The 19,856-nt window shown below is 41.0% G+C and overlaps 1 protein-coding gene across 1 annotated transcript in view; it reads right to left on the bottom strand.

The window, feature by feature from the left end:
• CDK17 (cyclin dependent kinase 17) overlaps positions 1 to 15,335 on the bottom strand; it is a 96,383-nt gene extending 81,048 nt beyond the window's left edge. The window contains exon 1 of the mRNA XM_084276477.1: positions 15,243 to 15,335. The gene's annotated coding sequence lies outside the window, so the exon portion shown is untranslated. The remainder of the gene's footprint in view (positions 1 to 15,242) is intronic.
• Positions 15,336 to 19,856: the final 4,521 nt, after the last annotated feature.

The following is a 19,856-nucleotide window of genomic DNA, read 5'->3' as shown; positions in this document are numbered from 1 at the left end:
ATCTTGAAGGACGAACTGAAAGCGTGTGATTTTTTTGGAATGTGCATGTTTGATGAGCAGCAGTTCAACACATTAATGTTTAGGTCAACAAGCATATACAGCAGACAGCTTCACAGCAAATAACTGACGTAAGAGAGAGAGATGACTAATCATCAACTCCTCTAAATGGTATTAAATTAAGCTACCACCCAGAGAGAAAAGCACTGTGGATTTACCACCCTACTTGCAGTCCTTTTGTGAACTCTCCTTTGGTGAAGCCCACAGAGGCTGCTGCCCTGGAGTACTAGATGATTGCTACTCCAGCCACATGACCACCACATCACATGGAAAGCCTACCTTTATTTTCAACCTCGTGTGCAACGGGGGTAAAAAAAATTACTCAAGTTGATTCAGCTTCATAACAGCCTGGTACTGAACACTGGCAAATCCAAATTACTTACAAAGACATTTACCAGTGCCACCAGACCTGGCTTACAATCAGCTTTCCCCACTGGATCTGTAGAATAGCACGGGATAGTGGCAGACACAAACCCTCAGCTCAAGAACCCTTCTTAGAGTATCAAAGCAAAGCTAATTTGTGCCACACACTGCAACTTTATGAACTAAAAATAAACCTCAGAACACCACGCAGATCTACTACCTTTTATATTGACAGGTAGAGCTAATTAAGGAAATACCTTACCACAAAAGGATCCCAACCATATTAGCATGTAATACAGTCAATAATGACTTTTAGAAGGGACAGTAAATGCATACTCACTTCAAAGGTTTTTTTACTCTTAAATCACAACTTTCTATCCGTTAAAACAGATATGGCACAACAAGCGAAATGTTCACCCTGAAAATAGATGATCATTGCCCTGTAGCTCACAATATACTTGACGTATCTTTTCCCTAGACAGAGGCCTTCATCATGGTACCAGAATTAAGTTTTTATAGAGTGTAGGTATGCTGACTAGGAAGGCCAAACACCCAAGTTAGTGAGAACAAAGAGAGGAACGGGATCACAGGAATTTACCCAATATTGCTCTTTGAAAGAAGAGAATTAATGCAGCAGCTTAAGATGCTTTTCTGAGCTTTGAGGTAGCAAGCTTGTTTTATCATTGAAGAACAGACCTACTAGTGCACTGGAAGCAGAGTGATGGGGACCACGTCACTCTCCCTGGCAGAGCCAGGCTACAAAGAATCCGGTCCCCACCATACCCTGATCCCCTTCGGCCTTACACCCTTTGGGACAGGAAGGTCACTCCCAGCTACCTGTACTCCTAAAGAGTTGTAAAAAACCCTCAAGCTTTGCTTTCAGTGGAAGTTATTTATGATGATCTGGTTGTATAAATAAAACACCTTGAAGTTTTTCCTGTTTTCATTAAATGATCCTAAACTAGGGTGCATCGTTTCGATAAACAGTACATCCCATGCTACCCATCAGCATTGTACACCATTTCATACAAAGAAAGTTCACTTCCCTCTTTAAAATAAACAGTTAACTTGGAATAATTTCGAAGATCTGTTGAAAAGCAACTTTCACTTTTGACCTTACCAAATGATTGATACTGTTTTGAGACAGCATGTCTAAATTTGAGAGATAGTTTCTCTATTGAAAAAAAAAAGAACAGTATTTTTAATTGATTTAGTGCTTGTATTAAACTTCTACTTCAGCAAGACAAAGGCTTGAATGTTCTTTATTTGCACAGTGGATTATTTAAAAAGTGGTCCATATACAGCCCACACAGTTGAGAATGTAAATGCTTAGATATTGCTGATGACAACATTTAGGTCTTAAGAGAATTCATTTATGCTCTCTGAAGTGCTGCTAGACAATTCTGTGTAATGAGCAGTGAAAATACTGAATAAAGTATTTATGATTTACACAGTATAAATCATATCCTGATATGCCAGACATGCATTTATAACATGCCCAACATACATTAACTAATCATGAAGTGCCCAACAAAGGTAACTGCAGAAATTGCTTTCAGAACATGCTCCTGCATGTGTGAAGAAAATGTGGTTGCATTTCTTTGCATCTCCTTTGCAACTTTATGACTGGGTGAAATTTGTATATAGCAATTTTAACCTCCTCCTCTGGATATATGCAAATGTTTCAATAAAGAAATACCTGAAACTTTCATTGCATCTTTCAAGTAAAAACAGTTCCAAATACATTATAAGCAGGATTTTCAATAGTCAAAAAACCAAACTAAACTGAAAAATAGGTCACATTTATTATATACAAAAGCCTATGGTACAAAAAGCCTACCAATGCTTACTGTAATCCTAAATACCTTCTGTTTTCTAAAAGGTCCCAATGTCCTTCTATCCATCAGCTGCATTTCTACTAACTATGAATTTAATTAACATTTAATATAGATCACATTTGCTCTTTTTACTTGAATTTAGAGCTAGATTGCACACCACTTCTGAAGTTTTTGTATATATTGTATTTTGTTTCAATGTAACACACATACTGTTTCTAAGGAGCATCTCAAAACAACACAGAATTAAATCATTCCACGGGGCAATCTTCTATTGTTTTCAAACATAGCTTCAGTGTTCTAGGAAATTACATAAGGCAGAAGAAATACACGCCATCAGTTTTTAAATTAATTTAAAATACATAAATTTCAGATGAAGACTTTCAACAATTAAATATTAAAAGCATACACACCAGCAAAGTTCCAAACAGGGACTAGGTAAAAAATTAAAGCCCATATTATGCATTGTGTTACACTGTAGAAAAATGAATATTGTATTAGTGCATGCTGAAACATCGGTACCCTTTTAAAATAAATCACTTAAAATAATGAAATTAAAAATTAAGCCTGCAAAGTTACAGATCAGAAGCTACAAAATTCAGTCTTTATTACAGCAATAAATTATTCTCACTGAATTATTTGAGTAAATAAATTTCTGCACCGCCTATGTAGGAAAGCCAGTAAAACGCAAGGAAAACCTGGGCTCAGAGTAAGGTCCTGTGACTAACTTTGGCACTCAGTGATCCTGGATGCTTGAACACCAAAAACATCAGCTCTGCCATCTGATGAGCAAGATGGATGGAGACTGAAATAATCTAAAAGTCAATTAAAAAAAAAAACCTAAAATTAAAATATTAATCTCTAGTAGGATCCTAATTGCTAAAAAAGACAGGGACCAAAAACAGATACAATGCAGAATTTAAATGTATAAAAACATACAATACATGCTTCCTGGGATGTTCCCTACTGACAATTTTTAGGAAACACAGCACTGGTGGACAAAAAAAGATTTCATAAAACCCTGTATTGCAAATTAAGCAGAAAATCTCCTTTTTCCTTTAGGAATTTTAAGCTCTATTAATACAATTCCTAGTATTTAGCTTTTATATTCTTAAAATTCAAGTTTGTTTTAAAAAAAAAGAGAGAGAGTAGTACAAGGGATTTCATAGCAGAACTCTTGAGACCAGCACTCCGTTCACAGGTACAGAGGCACAGAACTGAACTACGAAAGGGCTGGTCAACAAAAAACATTGTGTCAGAACCATGGATAGGATTAAACGAGCATCACTACAAGATAATGCGTTAGGACACCTGAAACATTTCTAAGCTTTAATTCACTCTCCTCTGTCGTAATACTTCTGATGCTGCAGAGCATGTGTTTGACAGCAATGAACAGCAGTATCCAGTAATCACCTCCAGCTTCTCTACAACATTATATTATTCAATCTACAGCGTTTCATGACTGGAATTTTAAAAGAACTGGATACGATACATCCCTATGGCCTACTAAAGTTCAAAACGTTTAATTATCCTTAGAAAACATAATCAGTATGTATCATGAATAATACTGTACGCAGCATCTCTCAAAGAAAACCTGCAGTACGGGGATCTAAGAGCAGATTTACATACGCAGTGCTTCGCTACATAAACACAGATGTCTGCCTTTTCAGATCTAAATATTTTTGACAGCACAGACAGCAAAGCCCTAAGTCAACCCCTAAGCCTTCTTCTGGCTTAAAAACAAAACAAAAACTCCAGCAGATTCCAAACGTTTCACAAGAGCGCACTCCAGTAACACCCAACTCTGGACGAGGCGTGCCAGAACAGCATGCCCTGCCTATACAGCTCTCCTTGGGTCCCAGCTCCGTCCTCCTGCCCTCACTTCTGACACCTGAATTCATCGCCTCTGCTACCCAAGGTTTGATTCAAAAAGACACGCTACACACAGCTGAAGAGGAAGGTGGGCCTTTATTAAAAGAAAACTTCACCTCTGTGATTTAAAACAAAGTGCAACTTCTCTGTATTTCAGACTGCTTAATCAAAAAGCTTCCTAGAGCCTATTAAAAAGAGCCGCGATAACTCAATCCAAGCTGGAACAGCAAGACCGCCCAGCAGAAAAAGCCAGGCTTGTGCACACCGTGGAAGGAGCTTTGCCAGATGAAAGGACCATCACAAGTGCCTCATGCTTCTGTGCAAAACGCAACGTTATTTTTCTGAAGCCTCTTATGATCACAGAGAAGCAAATATTTTTAATTAGAACACAGCACAAATAAGGTGGCACCTACCACAATAACTTTGAAAGGCTATTAACCCACATAATTTTCTTTATCCCTTTTAAACCTCTGAATACAAGGGGAAAAAACATGCATGATGTCACTGGGATCCACTAACAGTTAAATATATTACCTTTGGGGTGCGGCTCTTCTCATAAAAATGACTATACAGAACAGGAATTTTCTCTGTCAACAATTTTGCTTCCTGTACTTTATCAGAGGTTTGAGATTTTTTCCTCCTTAAAAAAAACTTTTTTTTAAACTTTTTTTTTTTAATAGTCTACTACTGGAAGCTCTGTATACCCAAGGTAGTTAAGGAAGAATATTCCCTGTAGAAGACAGTCAACCAGACTGTGTTTCAGCCCTGTCTGGAATCAGTGAGGTTTACATATGTGTTAGTTCTGTCTGCTATATGAGTGGAAGAGGCACCACCACAATCACCTCGACTGAGACGTAAAGCATTAGTGTAGATTAAATACTCCAAGACAGATTAATTTACATTGGTTTAAAAAGACTGAGAGCAACACACCACTTCGACACATAAGAGGGGAAGCTGTCCTACAGCGTATCATGCTGGTTTACCAGCATTTTATAGATACACCATCTCCACTTCTCCAGTTGCTCCTTTGAAATGTTTGCTAGAATCTTTTATCACTAGCTTTTTAGCCACTGTCAGGGTATTATTCCTGTTAAGAGGTCTCTGCAGCTAACAGTGTTAAGGCTGACTTTCAAAACACCCTCAGCACTCACACCCTGAAGATTAGCCTCAATTCAAGCAATCAAAAATTGACATCATCTCTCCCTACATACTTCTTTAGCTAGCAGTGCACTACTTTCCATCAAAACTGGCTAATGTCACTACACAAAACCTGTTGCAGTTTTGTCCTAAAATAACATCTTCAACAGATTATCTAAACTAGCATAAAACTTGGCAGATAACATTGTCCAACCCATGGAAATATTTCTCACTATATAAGTAAAAGTGAGATTTTACATCCAATATTCCAAGCAAAACCAAAAACCAACTCTCAATTAAGATGCAGTTTCAATTACCAACAGCTGATATGCCAATCCAATCATGTAAAGATATAAATTTACAAATACCTTTATGCAGCGCAATGTCAGTAAAAAGCCAGCAAGTAGTATCAATGCAAGCAGTATAAACTCACATCTTCACTAGGATTATTTTATCATGGAGCATATATATTCCAAGAACCAGGCTTTCACAATACCAAAACCTCCAGGTATCTTTCATTTGTCCTTGCAAGCCTAGTTTCTTAAATTGCCATGAGACATGAAATGAGAGCAGACCATTCGGCAATCTATTCCAGTATTAAAATATACTATCACTACTTCTCACATGACTCACGCTCAACATCTGCAAGCAGAAATGAAGAACAGAGGAAAATCTGCATGTTTGCTTGCTTACATATTAAAGACCCAACTGCATACATTGCGGGAGGAGAGGGGGTAGTACTCATACTATTCATCTTCAGGCACCTGAGTTTCATACTAGTTCTGGGGCCAGTTAATAGTTTCCCACTGCCAGTAAGAAAATGCTTGGTTCCATCCCCAATCCACCCTCTCTTCCTTCTTTACCATCAGCCATGTAATTCCTGCCTGCTCTCTTCCCTCTGGTACTTTCCAGATAGTAGTGGAAATCTATTCAGTTTACTGATGCAGCAAAAATTATTCTGAAGCAAGCACTTAATTCAGCTCCAAATGTAATGTTGCAATACCAAAATGACAATTGTGATCAGCTCCCTCCAAGGTAAATGTGGAAAGAGAGGCAGCTCTATATTAAGATCTTTGGATTACCCTCTGAACCTGCTTCTCTCTACCGATTATAGAATTGAGTGTTAAAAACACAAACAAAAACCCCACACCCAAAACCCAAATCAATCTGGCACAATTTCTATTTTAGAGGTGAATAAATTATTTGCTGAAAAAAAAAATAAACTTCCAGGTTTTATCTACCCACTCCTAGAAACAGATGATTAAGAAGGATATAGGTACTTTGTTAAGATGCAGATACAGGTGCAAATCATCACATATCCATTCATCCCCAAAATAACTTCTAACAATGACAAACAACTTGCAACTTAAATCCTTCCACTAATGTCTACCTCTTCCACTACCAGAAATATTCACAAATACCAGGAAAACAAAACTCCTATTATGTAGCACCACACACACACACACACACACACTCTTTTTACAGAGAGAGTGGTGAGGGGCTGGAACAGGCTGCCCAGAGAGGTGGTGGATTCCCCGTCCCTGGAGGTGTTCAAGGCCAGGTTGGATGGGGCCCTGGGCAACCTTGTGTAGATCCAGGCCTGGAGGTTGGTGTCCCTGCCTGTGGCAGGGGGGTTGGAGCTCTATGATCCTTGGGGTCCCTTCCAACCCAGACCATTCTATGATTCTATGATTCTAAGTAGCAAGCACCCCATTTTGAAGGAAGCAGGTTCAGAACACACTGTCATCAGCACTGAACATTTTATATACAAACTAAAATCAAACGTATTTTAAGTGCAGTAACAAAAAACACTAACAAAGCACATCAAATCCAGACCTTCAGAACTCATCATCCATTTGATACTGTTCCTAAAAATACTAAAATTTCATAATTCAAGGAAAAAAGCATATACCTACAGAGCAAACTAATTACTATACACCATCATGTTTCTTCTGGACTGTCCAGAAAAAAGAAAGTATGCTTAAAACCAAAAGGCCTTCTACCTAAATACATTTTTTACAGATTTCAGGTTTGCTTATGGACCAAAAATTTTGCTTTTGAGAATTATATTGGGAAGAATCAGAAACCAGCCACAATAAATCATTTAGGTTAACTGCATTCCCTGATCAACAACACAGTGTTGCAAGCAGCAGGTTTAAAAATACTGTGACTTGTGCAAATGGGAACACTGTAAGCTGTTTATCTTGTTTAATCCTGAAGGTAAATAGCATAAGCTTTAAAATATTTTGCTGCTTTGCCATAACCTACTGAATCATAGTGGCAAAGTTAATTAAATACTATGGAGAATCTTAAACTTTTGGAATTGCTTTATCTGAGTACTGTACAGGACATTATGCTTAAGAACATTCAGTGTAAAAGTCAGTGATTTAAATCCAGCTGTAGCTTCAGCAAAGCCAAAGATCTCATCTTGTCTCTCCTGAAGTGATCTCTTCTTCAGAAAAAACAAGCACCCTACACAACTTCCCTACTGATCCCCTTTAAAATATGCCTGCTATACTTACTAATTTTTTTCCATTGTTGCCTGCTCCAGAATTTCTTTTGACCTACTACCATACCTCAGTTTCAGCTTCTGTAGGGCTTCTTAAAAATACTATTTTCTAGAAAAAAAACCAAAACACAACACCTCAGCTTCCTTAGCTTTCCTCTGACAACGTCACACACAAAAAAATCCTATTTGCTTTTGTAACTCAGCACCTCAAAGATGTACCCATATTTAAAAAAAAAATCACGCTGTATTTTATAAGAAGTAATTATTTCCCCGCTGTCCCTTCTTATTCAGCACCAAACCTAAGTTTCTGAGCTGCTCCCTTACACATAATTTTCAAAAGACTTTTCTACTGCATGTATGCTTGATATATTTAGCAGTTGAGGACCTCCTTTCCTCTTCGTACAACAGGAAGTTTCCCCTCCCATCTGCTCAGGATATTTAAAAAAATAATTACAAACTGTTGTTTTTCCATTGATTCTGCAGAAAGTGACTGTTACTTACGTGTAAAAAGAGAAGTAAAATTGAGCCCAAATGCCACTTGTAACCTTCACCAGTTCTGCGACATAGTTATAAGGCCACAAGACTCCTGCAAGTACACAGGCAGAAGTGAGGGGATGAGAGCCACAGCCAAAGGGGAAAACCACCACAGCTTTAGGCTCTAAGCAACAGTGCCAAAATTATATCAGTTTAAACTGTCTGGAATGACAAAGTTATTCAGAGGCAGCACCAGCCCTAGCTCAGTCTCCCACAGTCACAAAGGAAGACTGAAGTTTTTACACTTAATTTTCAGAGCAAACATAAATAAAGAGAATTATAAAACAGTTTTGCATTTTACAAGCAGACACTTAAACGATTTAGTAAGATATTTATGACGGAGCTTTAAGACTGAATAGTACTTAAGAAGGAAACAAGCCTTCTGCATATGTAAATACTCTACTGCTGCTTATGACAACCAGATCTTGGCAAAGAAAGAAGAGATGAAGCTGTTCTTGCAGTAAACTAAGGATGGAGTAAAAAGGAAAAAGGCTTTTAATTTTCCCTGTTAAACATATGTGATCACGTATTTAGCCTACACAAGAGGCGTATCAATTCTACATTTAGAAATTCAAGGTTGCTTCAAGATATACAGAAAACTAGTGAAAATATAAGAAGATGAAATATATTATTTCATAACTGTCCTGCCCATGGCAGGGGGGTTGGAACTTGATGATCTTTAAGGTCCTTTCCAGCCCTAACCATTTTATGACTCTACGATTCTTTTCCTCTTGTATACTATTAATGAATTATTAATTACATTATTAGTTTCAAGCTTTCCCTAAGATGCACATACTGAATGTGGATCAGCATTTAATATCTGTTCTGGATTATACATGAGAAACTGCTCCAAAGCCTTACAAAACAAATTCCCAAACTAAAAGCTAATATTAATAGCTGCTTGGGGTTTATATTTTCAATTACAAAATATCATTACCTTTTAAAATAAGTTAATATATTGTATTCAATCTTTGAAAGCCCCATATAAAACACTGCACTGAGTGAACAATCAGGAAGCTGCCCATTTTCCCAAGCAGCCACCCTGTGCTAATGATCCGGTTCCGCAGTATCCATTGTTTTCCCAGTTTTCTGTGAGCTACAGAAAGGATCAGCGATTTCCACTGGCTTTCACTTCGCTTGTGGCAGTGCCCAACAGGTTTCCCAGTGCTCCTTCATCAGCGTACTTTGACAAGGAGGAACCCTCATCACAGGCAGTTACGTAACGGCGACTATTTATAGTCAGCCACTTGATTCACATTATCCGCCAGGTTTTAAACTGTTTCATACGTAGACACTCGATCTATCATTTCCCTGCCTTTATCAAAATGTCACGTAACAACCAAGTAAAAGGTTTCAGAGAAGCCTGTCTGCAACATCAACAACATTGTACCACACAAAGTTTGTAATCTTATCAAGAGAACCAGAAATTAACTTCACAATATGAGTCTTCTATAAATATACACTGAATAATTATTTCCTTTACTGAAAGCTCCTGCTCTGTCAATGCCTGTTACTGTGTATATTGCTAACTTTTAAAACCACAGAAAGAATCTGTAATTTGTGCTAAAATGACAGAATTTCTGTCCTGACACATACTGAAAAACATGATCAGAATTAATACTCCAAAAAGTGTTTTATCAACTTGTACAATTTTTGTCCTACAACTTCAGTGGCTGCTGTTTAGAAGTACCCCTAAGGTTCTCTTCAGAAGTGACTATCACGTGGGTTTACTTCTCAGTGTAGCAGTACTTAATGAACATCAACCACGTCTAAAGATCACCAAACCCCAACATTTTCTTTAGCATTTTTAGCAGGTTAATGGCTTTGATAGTTTTCCTCCTAAAAAACACCTTGTCTTATTGTCACAGTCTTTGACTGCATGGGATTTCCCCATAAGTCTTCAGCTTCCCTTCCCAATCACTTAATTCAACGTCTTTACCTTTTCTGAAACTGCCTTCTTTAATCCTGTAGGCCACTGTAATTTTTTTAACCCCAACAGCTGTGTCACAATTACAGGGTTTGCCGATAAATAATATTTTTTTATTATTTTCTGTAATCTGCATGACCCAGAGATCTTCATTTTAGCGAACACCAAACAGCACCCATTACTGTAAACCTCATTACCTTTAATGATTGCTGTATAAAGACGCCCTGCACATACCTGAGCAAAATGCAAACAAATCAAGGTATTTCCGTCTCAGAAAGGGCAGGAAGTCAGGAATACTTGGAAAGAGAAGTTTCTGACGGACGAGCGCGCAGGTTACGGCAGTTCACGACGACATAAGCGTGTCAGTGCAGCTACACGCCTGCAGAATGCCCCAATGCGCCCAGCGCAGAAGAGACAGTCAGGGCCTTGCCAACTTTAACACAAACTGAAAGCACAAGAGGATCCTCTCAGCGAAGCTGACACAGCGCAGATGTTGAAAAATCAGACACCGTCGTGCAACTCCGCCAAGCCTTGAAACCAGCAGCAGTCAGAGAAAGGAGCACAATTACGAGGTACAGATTGTAATTAAATGAAATATGATTAGAGGGCACAGAGTAGCATTTACTTATGCAAGATTCGTAGCAAGTCCAATCTAAAATACAGAGAGGCAAGAACTGTAGCTGGGAGTATAAATGAAAGACATGTCATTTCTTTGTTCTGGTATAATAATGCAGCCTTGTTCATCATAATATATGCACAACTACTTGTTCCAGAGAGAAGATTAAAAAAAAAAGGTCATAACCAAAACCTAGGATAAAACTGTTCTTCAGCTTGCTGTATTTTCAAGGTATTACAGTAGTAAGCAAGCAGAACACAGCCCTGAAATTCACAGTAGCTTTTGAGTGGTTATTTAAAATTGTAATAAAGGCAGTATTTTCCCTTTTCTTAAAATTATGTTTAATTCTGCCCCACATGAAAAATGTGTATTTGATTTGACAGTTATTTCTTCTGCTGCTGTGTTTTTTTTGACGGAGCTATACACACATTTCTTTCTCCTCTCTTTATAACGTTTGTGCTTATACACAGAAGCTCATGATAACCTGATGTTTCCTATTGAAAGAAATTTCTAATCCTTTAAAAACAGGCACTAGACCACAAAAACCCAAATACACCAGAGCTGCTATTACCAAAGACACACTGATTCCAGAAGTATTTTATACTACGGTCAGACATAGGGTATAATGATCACCAAGACATGGCAACTGCCTTACTATCCAAGGACTGATGTCTCAAAAGCTGGTCAGATGAAAATTACCTGATCTATGCATCCATTAAGGTTACAGTTTTCCATGTAACCAGATCACAGAACTGAGTAACTCTTTCTTTTTTTATTATTTTCTTGTGCTCCAAGTTAGCAAGCAAGCTCAAGTTCCAGTTTTGTTTATTCTTTGTGACTATTAACATCAGTGGTTAAACGCTCAAGGTTTAAACCTGTCTGTAGATGTTCTAATTAGCCAGTTCTTGTGAACCCCAGAGTTGACGTCGCTGCGAAATGGAGTCTGGAACCATCAACTCTGGAAGAATTGCTAATTCAGCTCAGTTAGGAGCACACATCTATGGATTCATATTCCATACAGAATTATATGCAGGCCTTTCTCAAAATAAGCAGTAACTTTCACTCTTCAGAAAAAAAGTTATCAAAAGTATATTATAACTCTTCACGAAATACACAGGAACATCCCACCCCATTAGTGGGCATTTCTAGGAATCAGTATTGCTGGAGGAAACAGTATCAGTTCTTCCCTGCATCAGGGGGAAAAAAAACCCACGTCACTAGGCCCCAAAAGATATACACAGCAGGGCAGAAAACATTTAGTAAATTTATTAAAAGGCCCCCTTAGTCTTAAAATTCTTGAAAGTTCTAAAAAAGTAAATGAAAATTACTGCCTAGTGATCAAAATATTTAAATACAAAATATTTTTACATCTAACATCCAAGTAAGATAGTTCCTACATTGTTATGTGAACAGGCACACAAAAAACCCCAAACCCTTCCAGTTCTTACCTTCAGAAGGAGAAAGTCATTGCTACAGTTGCATGCATTGCAAAAAAGACAATGATCTTTAGCAATACACTGGTTTAGTTTGTTCTTTATAGATATGAAGCATAACTGTCGAGTAAACATTTGGCATTTAAGAAAATATTTTACAAGCTTAAGATGCAGAGTAGTGTCTTATATCTCATTCTGAGTGCCACTGATGACAGCGCTGCCCAGCTGCCTCAGTAGATACAGATCCAGAGCTTGCTATAAAAATAAAATTTAAAAAAAAAGAGCAAGAGTTGAAAAGCATCCAGCTAAGAATGCAAGATACACCTGTAACTTAAAAAATGTAAGCATGTTTACGCTAGAAAACTGTATTATTACTGAGCTTGATTTTTAGACAGGACCCGTCCTTGTCACATCGCCCCAGATCACACATTCGGTAAGGACGCAACTAGTACAGTGTCTTCTTAAAAAAACAGCTGATTAGCTTTCTTGGCCAACAAATAAAAGTTGATCAGCACATGAAATATCAACAGCTTCCATTAAATGTGAAAACAGAGTAAATACCAAATTCCTGGAAAGGTCGTAACGCTGACTCTTCCTTGAATCAGTCTCCAACGAAGCCTTTCCTGACTGCACTTCTTCGGTTGATCTACTCAAATATACTGTACTGAACCAAAACTTATTAGGACTAAAGAAACATTTTTAATTTTTTTTTTTTTCTAGCAGCGGGTAGAAATTAGGAGATTATTGTATGTTAATAAGCTGTTCAAAAATCTGCCTGGTTTTAAGAGCTCTACACCGTAACATAGAGAACATCTTAACATCCATGCAATAAGCTGTATCGCATTTTCACACTGCAGTGTCAGGCAGAAATTGAAGCCAGAGCCATTCAGGGGAAAAAACACAGCCCTGTTCTGGTTTTCAGTTATTCTCTATCTAATTATATTTAGAATTATGAATTAAGTCTTTCCCTACACGTTAGCGGTAGTTTACATATTAAAATGATCAATTAATGCACTACATCCTTAGCCAAGTTTACAGTAAATGACTCGCCACTTTCAAAGTATAATTTGCATCAGACAACACAGGCTCAAATTCGCAAACTCTTGGCTATCGAGGCAGGCAGACCCCACTTACTAATCTCTGTAGAGCTTCATTTCGGGGAAACACAGGGCTATATCACACAACATGCAAACACAAGGTATGAACTTCACTATCCTTGCTAAAAGCCAGACTCAGTATTGCCAAAGCAGTATTTAAATAATGCCATTAAAAAAGAGAGGCTTGCATCTTTCAAATTTAAGTGGCCCTTCTCATGCCAAGTTAACATTATAATAGTTTCTCTGTGTTGAAGAAATAAATTCAGTTTGTTCTTTCAAGTATAAATAATAATTTTAAATTATTTTTTCACTATGCATTTCAAACACATGATTTCCTGTTTTCATATCTGTTACTTTTGTATTAATTATTCAAAACGAGCCTCTCACACCACTTACTGAAGCGCTCACATCACAAATAACAAGAGCTGTCTATGATGATACTTAATTCCTACAACAGAGCAATACGGCAAATTATTTAACATCTTAAGTACATGAAACAGCAGATCACCTACGTCACTTTTACCCAATTCTAATAAGAAAACAAACCTGAATTTTTGTACTAGATCTAAGTGTTTTCTTCTCCCTCACATCTTACAAGCATTTAACCTTTGGTCATCTAGTTTCCAGTTCAATTAATACAATTAAAAAAGGAGGGAGGGGAGGGAATGGAAGAATGTCAAACCAGGCTTCCTCTCCTCATATCTACTGCCACAATAGCTACAAAACGTTGTTACTCATCTGCTGTTAAATTACAAAAAGGGAAAAAAAGTATGAACTAACATGAAAAAAAGGAAACAGAGGAACAGATGTATTTAGTTTCAATTACGGTATACCTCAGCCCTGCTTCCCTCACTGTTAACCACCATTAGCCAAGTGCCAAAGACTGCACCGAGTTTTAAACAACTCCAGCCAGCTACTGAAATTGTTGCAGGAGACAAAGGGGATCAAGGTCAGCATTCTTCTTACACGGCAGCTAATCCACTCCTTTCGACACGGTATTGGAACTGGTAGGCGTAGTAATTTCCATAAAATATAAAATACCCCTCATGCTACCTAATTCGTCTCTACCTTGCAAGAGGAGAACCATTTTGCTCTCGTTGGACCCAAGCCATTACATATCAGAGAGGAAGGGGAGGGAGAAGAGGAGTTCACAGAAGTTCAGGGTCAGCAAATGTTCACGTATCCTGTCATCCACGAACTGCAAGCTACGGGCACAAAAAGTCTTGTGCCACGCACAGAACCCTACATGTATTTTGGGTGTGCGGGGACGGGGTGGGGGGGAGCGGGGGGGCAGACCTGCAATACAAGCGAATGTGTCATACGTGCGGAGGCTGCGAGGAAAAGCGCTGTCAGGAGAAAGCAGCCTCGCTTGGAGGGGAGGAGGCGGCAGGGAAAGGACGATTACGAACGCAGGATCACCAAAAAAATCCGGCGGTGCTCACCGCCCGCAAGCCCCGGCTCACCCCTCCGGCCCGGCTCCCCTCGGGTCTCCCCGCAGACAAGGGGCTTCGCCCCCCAGAGCTGCCCCGGGCCCCGCGGAGCCGCTCCCAGCCGCCAACGGGTGGCGGAAATCCCCCACAGCCCTCCCCGGCCCGGGCCTGTCCAGGAGCGCAGAGCAGCCCTGCCGGCCCCGGCCCCCGAAGTCTCCCCGAACAGTCCCTCGGCCGCCTCCCTCGGCGCCCCCGCCCCATCACCTTCCCCCTTTCTCCAGGGCCGCGTTTCCACCTCTCCCCCCCCCACTCCCGCGACGTCCCACGCACACACGGGCCGAAGAGCCCCTGCGACCCCCACCGGACGGGCCCCAACCCCGAGAACCGGACCCGCACCCCGGGTCCGAGAGACAATGAGCAGCCACAACTCACCAGCAGCGCCGGAGCTCCGTGGGTCTGGGGGCGGTTCCTCTCCCCCCTCTCCTTCCCCTTCTCCTCCGCCCAGGAGCGGTATCCGGCCGCCGGGAGCCAAGCCCCCCCCCTCCCTTCGCCGCCCCGTGAGCCGCCGCCTCCGCCGGGCCGCCGGGCGCGCTCCCTCCCCGACGAAAGTCACTTTATTCCCCGCTCCAACATGGCTGCTTCCCCGTCGCCGCCGCAGCCTTCGCCTTGCCGCGGCTCCCCGCCGCCGCTGCCGGAGAGCGGCCGCAGGCCGTGCTCGTAAGCCGGCCGCTGGCGGTGCCAAGAGCGGCCTGGTTGGCCGCGCGTCAGCCGGGCCGAGCCGCGGGGCTGCGTGGAGAAGGGTCGAGCCGAGCCAGGCTGCGCGTCTCCGCTGCAGGCAGACGCCTCCGCCCGCTCGCAGCGCGGAGCCTCGCACTGAGACAGCCCCGCCGGCAGCCCGAGCGCAGGAGGGGCCGCGGGGGAGGCCCGGGCGCCGGCGACACCTAGTGGCGACCCAGGCGCAGGCCGAGTCGGTGGCTGCGCGGTGCGGCGGAGGGGAGAGCCGAGGGCGGAGCCTGGGGCCTGCGCCGCGGGGAATGCCCTGGGCGGCGGCGGGGGGCTCTGCCTGCAGCCTCTCTCCGGGCTGCCCTCCCTGTTGGGGAGCACCGGGCCCAGCCTAGCCGAGTCGAGAGGGGCGCTGCGGCTTCCTCCTCAGCGGCCCTGTGCAGCCTTCTGCGGTGGGAGGAAGTGCATCAAGCGGGTCTCCCTGGCAGAGGCTCCGGAGGCCCAGGGAGGCTGCCCCGAGGTCCTGTCTGCTGCTGGTCGTCCGGCGGGGGGTGTCCCCGAGCGCTTTCGGGGAAGTCAGTGTGGGAAGGGGTGTTTACTCGCTTCATGTTTTCCTGCAGTGTTTCCTCGTGGATTTGCGGGGCGATTTAGCCCATCTCCGAGGTAGCAGGCATCCTCCCATGCTGCCCCTTCCCCTCTGCTGATAAGCCAGTAGCTGAAGTTGAGGGAAGCGCTGTGGCTTTTTAGATCGATTTCTAAGTCAGTACCTACAAAAACATCCTTTCTATATTAATTCTTGTGGTGTTTTCTTTCCTTTGTCTCCTGCACTCACAGTCCGAGTACTATCCCTCTTGTTTTCCATGCGATTGTTCTGCCAGCAGCAATGGTGTTTCCTTCCTGTGCTTGGAGTATTCGTCCCCCCAAAATGATGCAGTTCACGTTTCCTCACGTCTCAGCGCTTGCCATCCCTAAATTTCTTTGCCTTTGCATCCTGCTCAACAAGACCCAAAGCTAAAAGCTAGTCTTGTGAGCCAGTTACTCAGTACTATCTGTTGTTTTCATATTTCCACCACATGACAAAATAGAACAAGGCCAAATCTTAAGTAATTTTAGTGATGTGAATTTGAACTTCAAGTATCAGGTCATAGGTACACTTAGAGCAGAATTTAGCAAATTATAGGGTTTTTTTTTTTCCCCTTTGAACATCTGCTGATCCTTGCTGATTGCCTGCTCACTCTTATTTTGTCACCCAAAATTCAGTGTCACGACCACAATTTCTCTAAATGGGTCTCCTGCTGTCGTGCAGACCGTGGTCCTGAGTGGCTATGCCAGGCCACGTCATGGGCTCCTTAAGAGGAACTCGCAGGTCTTCTGAGTCTGCGTTGCCACACTCCTGTATATGCTGAAGGAGGCCAAAGCTCCATTGCTTTGCCAGTGGGTCTGAGCTCTGCTGTGTCTAGGTGGAGACCAGAGTACATTTTGATTTGCAGTTCCTCAGGCTCCTGATCACGAGGAGCTCTATGTGCAGTTCACTCCAGCCAATCCTTCTCCCCAGGAGGGCCAAGTGGGAGCTGCATTTGGAGAAGCAGCACCAGCTGAAAATTTCCCAGCTTTCAGCTCCAGTTGCACCCTTCCAGCAGCACAAGCGAACCAGAAAACAGAGGAATATGTTTCCCAGTAGCAAGAAGTCACTTGCTTTTTCAAAAAATAAAAAAAAAAGGTGTGTGAGCATGAAACCACTTACATGCACAGAAATTCACTTTGCTCATTCTGGTGTAGGCTTTTGGTGAAATCACTTGCAAATAAAAAGCAGTAAATTTGGCTCTGGAGCAAACTTGCTGTCTAGAGAGACAAAACATAGTCACCAAGGCTTTTTGAATGTTTTCAAGACGTAGGATAACTACCTTGCCTTTGCAAAACTTGTGGGATTTTTAATAACACAGACAAAGCAGACGTTCAAGCTTTGAACTTCCTGGTAATGCAAAGATATCCCGTATGGATCTCCTTTAAAGCTCAGGACCTACCAGTTCTTGCTAGACCTACCAGTTCTCCAGATCTTTGAACGCTAACGAGATGATCTGTGCTTTGTTTTATCTTATTCAATTTGAAGGCTATTTTGGGTAAGTAATATCATTATAAATGATTGTGTGCAAGTTTGTTATTACATACGTGATTTGTAAAACAAGTTCTTGAGACGGCACAGCACCGAGTGCATTTATTGCACACGTCCATGTAAATCATGCTCCATAAATGAGGTATGGGGAGAAGGTGGGTTGGAAGTTTATGAAGCTCTCTTTTTGTTTTCATGCATTAAAAATACCGGTAAAATAAGCTTGTTTTACTTTATAAATATTCCTGTCTGCCATCGGTTCTTCTGTTATGACAGGAAAAGCAATTATGACAAACAAAAGCAGAAACGAAAAAATGAGCAGTCAGGATGAGTCACCTGAGAAACAAGGGGTCAACAACTGTTGCAGTGCAATGAGAATACTTTGTTTTTTTCCACTTGTAATGGGGACAACACCGAGTTGTTTAGAGACAGGGGTATGTAACGGTGTAACACTTGGTATCCAGTTGGCCTTTGTATGTACCACTACCTGGTGCCCTCAAAGAAAGATTTTCACATCTGGGCAAAAGACAGTACGGTAGCAAGTGACAGACATAAGTTTGAAACATAGGCAGTGATTTTGATTAATTTATCCCATGAGCCTGGTTTTATAACTATAGCCATTGATTCGTTTTATTATTTAGTGGTATATGTAGCAATCAATCATATTTCCATCTAGCTAACCATGATTATTAATATTTTAAACTAGTTTTAAGATGGATTGGCTGATGAGTGCAATAGGTCTGCTCTCCAAGCCAGCGAGAACAGAGTAGGCCCAGGTTACATGGAATGAATTATTGCCACTGGACAATCTGATGAAATCTACATCAGCCATTAGAATATAAATCCAGCTGTAGGACTACAGTGCTGTCAGGGGACTGACATTTCCTGCTCTGAATACGAACACATTGGCTTTGCCTCTGCATTTATTGAACAGAAGGATGTAGTTATTTTGTGACAGTGAAAGTATAGGAGTTGAATCAGTGAAGTTCACCTAATGGTAGATGGAAACCTTAGAGAAACACTTGTATTTTTAACACAATGTATGTGGAAAGCAGTTACTTTCCTGCCAAAAGCCAAGTTGAGGATTTTGCGTCACAGCAGCAGGAGCCGGCGACCTCGCAACCAGCCAGCAGTGTGGGAAAGCATTGTGCTCAACTACAAGGGATATGTTCACTTGCAGGGGAAAGACGGAAAGCCTTGGCAGGTAATTAAAAGGGGAAATGATTTTCAAATACAATATTTTGTTTTGAAATGCAATTGGTTTGTTTTTCTATTGGATGCCGAAAATTTCTAAAGAATACAATGTCCTCTAACTAATTGTATCTGTGCTCTGAGAGAAGAAACAGAGCTATTGTTCTGCTTACAGCACGAGCTATTTATATGATACTCTGTGTAGCACCCCGTTCTGTAAGGATCATCTTCCACCTACACAAATCTTCCAATCCATTTAAAATAATCAAATTAAGATAGTTTCTTACTTTCTTATACCAAGCTAGTATTCATATAAAGCACCTTCCAGGTTCCTTGGATTTAGTACAAAGTAATACTTGCAGGCCTCTAGAGTAAAAACAAATAAATAATAATTTGGTAACGTCACTGGAAGAGCAAAGCCCTTCCTCTTTGAACGAATGGAAGCAGGAAGTAGCGACCAGAAGGTGGTCACCTTTGCACAGAAGGCAATATACTTCTGCTGCTGCTAAGAGCTGTAGCCATTTCTATCCTGATTTGAGTAACTGCTATTTGGTCACTGATTTAGTTGCATTTTATATTTTGTATAGCAACAGGGTAAGTAAAGATTTGTTCTTGTTTGGTAAGCAGGCAAGAGTTCCCAAAGTGCAAATGGTGGGGAGTTTGTTGTCTACACTTGAGATTTGCATTTGTGTAGTTATACTGGTGTTCGGAGAAGGTTACTGGAAGGTCTGTGTCATCCCATGCTTACCCCTTATCTCCCTTAGCTCTATTTTGTAATTTTGTAGCATGTAAATATTTATTTTATATGACTTGACATATACATTTGACATACCATTGTCCACTGTTTCCTTCTTCCTATGTTGCTTAGCCTTTCAGTTCTCATATGTGACTTTACAACATCCTATTAAAATGCTACTTAAAAATTCTTTCTTGTTTCCTTACATACTGTATCACTAAATTTTGAATATAATTTATCATTCATGCAGATAATGTCTTTACAATATCTGTGTTGATGCTTTTAT

The sequence above is a fragment of the Gallinula chloropus genome, assembly GCF_964237585.1.
Source record: "Gallinula chloropus genome assembly, chromosome: 1".
Classification (NCBI taxonomy): Eukaryota; Metazoa; Chordata; class Aves; order Gruiformes; family Rallidae; genus Gallinula; species Gallinula chloropus.
Note: the sequence above shows the minus strand (reverse complement) of the source record. Positions and strands in the feature narration are given on the sequence as shown.